Raw genomic sequence first — 8,797 nt, 5'->3', positions numbered from 1 at the left:
AAACACATGATGTTCCTTTAAATCAATGCGATGTATAAGGTTTAGCTTCTACTCCATGCGAAACAAATGATTTAGCTTTAAATACTTGCGATATAAGTGATATAGCTACAAATGCTGGCGAAATAAACGAGTTACCTTCAAATCCATGCGAAACACATGATGTAGCTTCAAATCAATACAATGTAGAGGGTTAGCTTCAGATCCATGCGGAACAAATGATTTAGTTTCAAATACTTGCGATATAAGTGATATAGCTTCAAATGCTGGCGAAATAAACAAGTTAGATTCAAATCCATGCGAAACACATGATGTAGCTTCAAATACTTGTGATTTAATTGATATAGCTTCAAATGCAGGTGAAACAAACGCTTGAACTTCAAATCCATGCGAATCACATAATTTAGCTTCACATTCATGCGAAACACATGGTTTAGCTTGAAATTCATGCGAAACAAATGATTTAGTTTCAAATACTTGCGATATAAGTCATATAGCTTCAAATGCTGGCGAAATAATCGAGTTAGCTACAAATCCAAGCGAAGCACATGATGTAGCTTCAAATCAATGCGATGTAGAAGGTTTTGCTTCAAATCCAAGCGAAACAAATGATTTAGCTTCAAATACGTGTCAAACAAACGAGTTAGCTTCAAATCCTTTCGAAACACATGGTGCAGCTTCAAATCAATGCGTTGTATAAGGTTTAGCTTCAAATCCAAGCGAAACAAATGATTTAGCTTCAAATACTTGCGATATAAGTGACATAGTTTCAAATTATGGCGAAATAAACGAGTTAGCTTCAAATCCATGCGAAACACATGATGTAACTTCAAATCAATGCGATGTAGAAAGATTAGCTTCAAATCCATGCGAAACACATGATGTTCCTTCAAATCAATGCGATGTATAAGGTTTAGCTTCTACTCCATGCGAAACAAATGATTTAGCTTCATACACTTGCGATATAAGTGATATAGCTTCAAATACTGGCGAAATAAACGAGTTACCTTCAAATCCATGCGAAACACATGATGTAGCTTCAAATGTATAAGGTTTAGTATCAAATCCATGCGAAACAAATGATTTAGCTTCAAATACTTGTGACGTAAGTAATATAGCTTCAAATGCAGGGGAAACAAAGGAGTTAGCTTCAAATCCATGCCAATCACATAATTAAGCTTCTAATTCATGCGAAACACATGGTTTAGCTTCATATTCATGCGAAACAAATGGTTTAGCTTCAAATACTTCCGACGTATGTGATATAGCTACAAATGCAGGCGAAGCAAACGAGTTGGCTTCAAATCCATGCGAAACACATGATGTAGCTTCAAATCATTGCGATGTAGAAAGATTAGGTTCAAATCCATGCGAAATACATGATGTAGCATCAAATCAATGCGATGTAGAAGGTTTAGCTTCAAATCCAAGCGAATCAAATGATTTAGCTTCAAATACTTGCGATATAAGTGATATTGCTTCAAATGAAGGCTAAACGAACGAGTTAGCTTCAAATCCATGCGAAACACATGATATAGCTTCAAATCAATGCGGTGGTGAAGGTTTAGCTTCTACTCCATGCGAAACAAATGATTTAGCTTTAAATACTTGCGATATAAGTGATATAGCTTCAAATGCTGGCGAAATAAACGAGTTACCTTCAAATCCATGCGAAACACATGATGTAGCTTCAAATCAATACAATGTAGAAAGATTAGTTTCAAATCCATGCGAAACACATGATGTTGCTTCAAATCAATGCGATGTATAAGGTTTAGCTTCAAATCCAAGCGAAACAAATCATTTAGCTTCAAATACTTTCGATATAAGTGATATAGCTTCAAATGCTGGCGCAATTACCGAGATAGCTTCAAATCCATGCGAAACACATGATGTAGCTTCAAATCAATGCGATGTAGAAGGTTCAGCTTCAAATCCATCCGGAACAAATGATTTAGATTCAAATACTTGCGATATAAGTGATATAGCTTCAAATGCTGGCGAAATAGACGAGTTAGCATCAAATCCATGCGAAACACATGATGTAGCTTCAAATCAATACGATGTTGATGGTTCAGTTTCCAATCCACGCGAGACAAATGATTTAGCTTCAAATACTTGCGATATAAGTGATATAGATTCAAATGCTGGCGAAATAATCGAGTCAGCTTCAAATCCAGGCGAGGCACATGATGTATCTTCAAATGAATGCGATGTAGAAGGTTTAGCTTCAAATCCATGCGAAACAAATTATTTACTTCAAATACTTGCGATATAAGTGATATAGTTTCAAATGCTGGCGAAATAATCGAGTTAGCTTCAAATCCATGCGAAACACATGATGTAGCTTCAAATCAATGCGATGTAGATGGTTTAGCTTCAAATCCATGCGAAACAAATTATTTAGCTTCAAATACTTGCGATATAAGTGATATAGTTTCAAATGCTGGCGAAATAATCGAGTTAGCTTCAAATCCATGCGAAACACATGATGTAGCTTCAAATACTTGTGATTTAATTGATATAGCATCAAATGCAGGCGAAACAAACGCTTGAACTTCAAATCCATGCGAATCACATAATTTAGATTCACATTCATGCGAAACACATGGTTTAGCTTGAAATTCATGCGAAACAAATGATTTAGTTCAAATACTTGCGATATAAGTGATATAGCTTCAAATGCTGGCGAAATAATCGAGTTAGCTTCAAATCCAAGCGAAGCACATGATGTAACTTCAAATCAATGCGATTTAGAAGGTTTTGCTTCAAATCAAGCGAAACAAACGATTTAGCTTCAAATACGTGTCAAACAAACGAGTTAGCTTCAAATCCATTCGAAACACATGTGCAGCTTCAAATCAATGCGATGTATAAGGTTTAGCTTCAAATCCAAGCGAAACAAATGATTTAGCTTCAAATACTTGCGATATAAGTGACATAGTTTCAAATTATGGCGAAATAAACGAGTTAGCTTCAAATCCATGCGAAACATATTACGTATCATCAAATTTAATGCGATGTAGAAGGATTAGTTTCAAATCCATGTTAAACAAATAATTTAGCTTCAAATACTTGCGATATAAGTAATATAGCTTCAAATGCTGGAGAAATAATCGAGTTATCTTCAAATCCATGCGAAACACATGATGTTGCTTCAAATCAATGCGATGTATAAGGTTTAGCTTCAACTCCATGCGAAACAAATGATTTAGCTTCAAACACTTGCGATATAAGTGATATAGATTCAAATGCTGGCGAAATAAACGAGTTACCTTCAAATCCATGCGAAACACAAGATGTAGCTTCAAATCAATGCGATGTAGATGGTTTAGCTTCAAATCCATGCGAAACAAATTATTTAGCTTCAAATACTTGCGATATAAGTGATATAGTTTCAAATGCTGGCGAAATAATCGAGTTAGCTTCAAATCCATGCGAAACACATGATGTAGCTTCAAATACTTGTGATTTAATTGATATAGCTTCAAATGCAGGCGAAACAAACGCTTGAACTTCAAATCCATGCCAATCACATAATTTAGCTTCACATTCATGCGAAACACATGGTTTAGCTTGAAATTCATGCGAAACAAATGATTTAGTTCAAATACTTGCGATATAAGTGATATAGCTTCAAATGCTGGCGAAATAATCGAGTTAGCTTCAAATCCAAGCGAAGCACATGATGTAGCTTCAAATCAATGCGATTTAGAAGGTTTTGCTTCAAATCCAAGCGAAACAAATGATTTAGCTTCAAATACGTGCCAAACAAACGAGTTAGCTTCAAATCCATTCGAAACACATGGTGCAGCTTCAAATCAATGCGATGTATAAGGTTAGCTTCAAATCCAAGCGAAACAAATGATTTAGCTTCAAATACTTGCGATATAAGTGACATAGTTTCAAATTATGGCGAAATAAACGAGTTAGCTTCAAATCCATGCGAAACATATTACGTATCATCAAATTTAATGCGATGTAGAAGGATTAGTTTCAAATCCATGTTAAACAAATAATGTAGCTTCAAATACTTGCGATATAAGTAATATAGCTTCAAATGCTGGAGAAATAATCGAGTTATCTTCAAACCATGCGAAACACATGATGTTGCTTCAAATCAATGCGATGTATAAGGTTTAGCTTCAACTCCATGCGAAACAAATGATTTAGCTTCAAACACTTGCGATATAAGTGATATAGATTCAAATGCTGGCGAAATAAACGAGTTACCTTCAAATCCATGCGAAACACAAGATGTAGCTTCAAATCAATGCGATGTAGATGGTTTAGCTTCAAATCCATGCGAAACAATTATTTAGCTTCAAATACTTGCGATATAAGTGATATAGTTTCAAATGCTGGCGAAATAATCGAGTTAGCTTCAAATCCATGCGAAACACATGATGTAGCTTCAAATACTTGTGATTTAATTGATATAGCATCAAATGCAGGCGAAACAAACGCTTGAACTTCAAATCCATGCGAATCACATAATTTAGATTCACATTCATGCGAAACACATGGTTTAGCTTGAAATTCATGCGAAACAAATGATTTAGTTTCAAATACTTGCGATATAAGTGATATAGCTTCAAATGCTGGCGAAATAATCGAGTTAGCTTCAAATCCAAGCGAAGCACATGATGTAACTTCAAATCAATGCGATGTCGAAGGTTTGGCTTCAGATCCACGGGAAACAAATGATTTAGCTTCAAATACTTGCGATATAAGTGATATATCTTCAAATTCTGGCGAAATAATCGAGTTAGCTACAACTCCATGCGAAACCAGTGATGTAGCTTCAAATCAATACGATGTTGAAGGTTTAACTTCATAGCCATGTGTAGCAAGCGATTTAACTTCAAATACTTGCGATATAAGTTGTCTGGCATCAAATGCTGGCGAAATAATCGAGTTAGCTTCAAATCAAGCGAAGAACATGATGTAGCTCCAAATCAATGCGATGTAGAAAGATTAGCTTCAAATCCATGCGAAACACATGATGTTCCTTCAAATCAATGCTATGTAGAAGGTTTAGCTTCACATCCATGCGAATCAAATGATTTAGCTTCAAATACTTGCGATATAAGTGATATAGCTTCAAATGCTGGCGAATAAACGAGTTACCTTCAAATCCATGCGAAACACATGATGTAGCTTCAAATCAATGCGGTGTAGATGGTTTAGCTTCAAATCCATGCGAAACAAATTATTTGGCTTCAAATACTTGCGATATAAGTGATATAGTTTCAAATGCTTGCGAAATAATCGAGTTAGCTTCAAATCCATGCGAAACACATGATGTAGCTTCAAATACTTGTGATTTAATTGATATAGCTTCAAATGCAGGCGAAACAAAAGCTTGAACTTCAAATCCATGCGAATCACATAATTTAGATTCACATTCATGCGAAAACACATGGTTTAGCTTGAAATTCATGCGAAACAAATGATTTAGTTTCAAATACTTGCGATATAAGTGATACAGCTTCAAATGCTGGCGAAATAATCGAGTTAGCTTCAAATCCAAGCGAAGCACATGATGTAGCTTCAAATCAATGCGATGTAGAAGGTTTTGCTCCAAATCCAAGCGAAACAAATGATTTAGCTTCAAATACGTGTCAAACAAACGAGTTAGCTTCAAATCCATGCGAATCACATGATGTAGTTTCAAATCAATGCGATCTAGAAGGTTTAGCTTCAAATCCATGCGAATCAAATGATTTAGCTTCAAATACTTACGATATAAGTGATACAGTTTCAAATGCTGGCGAAATAATCGAGTTAGCATCAAATCCATGCGAAACACATGATGTAGCTTCAAATCAATGCGATGTAGATGGTTTAGCTTCAAATCCATGTGAAACAAATTATTTAGCTTCAAATACTTGCGATATAAGTGATATAGTTTCAATGCTGGCGAAATAATCGAGTTAGCTTCAAATCCATGCGAAACACATGATGTAGCTTCAAATACTTGTGATTTAATTGATATAGCTTCAAATGCAGGCGAAACAAACGCTTGAACTTCAAATCCATGCGAATCACATAATTTAGCTTCACATTCATGCGAAACACATGGTTTAGCTTGAAATTCATGCGAAACAAATGATTTAGTTTCAAATACTTGCGAAATAAGTGATATAGCTTCAAATGCTGGCGAAATAATCGAGTTAGTTTCAAATCCAAGCGAAGCACATGATGTAGCTTCAAATCAATGCGATGTTGAAGGTTTTGCTTCAAATTCAAGCGAAACAAATGATTTAGCTTCAAATACGTGTCAAACAAACGAGTTAGCTTCAAATCCATGCGAAACACATGATGTAACTTCAAATCAATGCGATGTAGAAGGTTTGGCTTCAGATCCACGGGAAACGAATGATTTAGCTTCAAATACTTGCGATATAAGTGATATAGCTTCAAATGCTGGCGAAATAATCGAGTTAGCTTCAAATCCATGCGAAACATATGATGTAGCTTCAAATCAATGCGATGTAGAAGGTTTGGCTTCAGATCCACGGGAAACAAATGATTTAGCTTCAAAAATACTTGCGATATAAGTGATATAGTTTCAAATGCTGGCGAAATAATCGAGTTAGCATCAAATCCATGCGAAACATATGATGTAACTTCAAATCAATGCGATGTAGACGGTTTAGAATCAAACCCATGCGAAACAAATGATTTATCTTCAAATACTTGCGATATAAGTGATATAGCTTCAAATGCTGGCGAAATAAACGAGTTAGCTTCAAATCCATGCGAAACACATGATGTAGCTTCAAATCAATGCGGTGTAGAAAGTTTAGCTTCAAATCCATGCGAAACAATTATTTAGCTTTCAAATACTTGCGATATAAGTGATACAGTTTCAAATTATGGCGAAATAATCGAGTTAGCTTCAAATCCATGCGAAACACATGATGTAACTTCTAATCAATGCGATGTAGAAGGTTTGGCTTCAGATCCACGGAACAAATGATTTAGCTTCAAATACTTGCGATATAAGTGATATAGCTTCAAATTCTGGCGAAATAATCGAGTTAGCTTCAACTCCATGTGAAACATATGATGTAACTTCAAATCAATGCGATGTAGAAGGTTTAGCTTCTAATCCATGCGAAACAAATTATTTAGCTTCAAATACTTGCGATATAAGTGATATAGCTTCAAATTCTGGCGAAATAATCGAGTTAGCTTCAAATCCATGCGAAACATATGATGTAGCTTCAAATCAATGCGATGTTGAAGGTTTAACTTCATATCCATGTGTAGCAAGCGATTTAACTTCAAATACTTGCGATATAAGTTGTCTAGCATCAAATGCTGGCGAAATAATCGAGATAGCTTCAAATCCATGCGAAACACATGATGTAGTTTCAAATCAATGCGATCTAGAAAGTTTAGCTTCAAATCCATGCGAATCAAATGATTTAGCTTCAAATACTTGCGATATAAGTGATATAGTTTCAAATGCTGGCGAAATAATCGAGTTAGCATCAAATCCATGCGAAACATATGATGTAACTTCAAATCAATGCGATGTAGATGGTTTAGAATCAAACCCATGCGAAACAAATGATTTAGCTTCAAATACTTGCGATATAAGTGATATAGCTTCAAATGCTGGCGAAATAAACGAGTTAGCTTCAAATCCATGCGAAACACATGATGTAGCTTCAAATCAATGCGGTGTAGAAAGTTTAGCTTCAAATCCATGCGAAACAAATTATTTAGCTTCAAATACTTGCGATATAAGTGATATAGTTTCAAATGCTGGCGAAATAATCGAGTTAGCATCAAATCCATGCGAAACATATGATGTAACTTCAATCAATGCGATGTAGACGGTTTAGAATCAAACCCATGCGAAACAAATGATTTATCTTCAAATACTTGCGATATAAGTGATATAGCTTCAAATGCTGGCGAAATAAACGAGTTAGCTTCAAATCCATGCGAAACACATGATGTAGCTTCAAATCAATGCGGTGTAGAAAGTTTAGCTTCAAATCCATGCGAAACAAATTATTTAGCTTCAAATACTTGCGATATAAGTGATACAGTTTCAAATTATGGCGAAATAATCGAGTTAGCTACAAATCCATGCGAAACACATGATGTAACTTCTAATCAATGCGATGTAGAAGGTTTGGCTTCAGATCCACGGGAAACAAATGATTTAGCTTCAAATACTTGCGATATAAGTGATATAGCTTCAAATTCTGGCGAAATAATCGAGTTAGCTTCAACTCCATCTGAAACACATGATGTAGCTTCAAATCAATGCGATGTAGAAGGTTTAGCTTCTAATCCATGCGAAACAAATTATTTAGCTTCAAATACTTGCGATATAAGTGATATAGCTTCAAATTCTGGCGAAATAATCGAGTTAGCTTCAAATCCATGCGAAACATATGATGTAGCTTCAAATCAATGCGATGTAGAAGGTTTGGCTTCAGATCCACGGGAAACAAATGATTAGCTTCAAATACTTGCGATATAAGTGATATATCTTCAAATTCTGGCGAAATAATCGAGTTAGCTACAACTCCATGCGAAACCAGTGATGTAGCTTCAAATCAATGCGATGTTGAAGGTTTAACTTCATATCCATGTGTAGCAAGCGATTTAACTTCAAATACTTGCGATATAAGTTGTCTAGCATCAAATGCTGGCGAAATAATCGAGATAGCTTCAAATCCATGCGAAACACATGATGTAGTTTCAAATCAATGCGATCTAGAAAGTTTAGCTTCAAATCCATGCGAATCAAATGATTTAGCTTCAAATACTT

Source organism: Megalopta genalis, unplaced genomic scaffold (genome assembly GCF_051020955.1).
Source record: "Megalopta genalis isolate 19385.01 unplaced genomic scaffold, iyMegGena1_principal scaffold0702, whole genome shotgun sequence".
Lineage (NCBI taxonomy): Eukaryota > Metazoa > Arthropoda > Insecta > Hymenoptera > Halictidae > Megalopta > Megalopta genalis.
The sequence above is the reverse complement of the archived record's forward strand: the minus strand, read 5'-3'. Positions refer to the sequence as shown.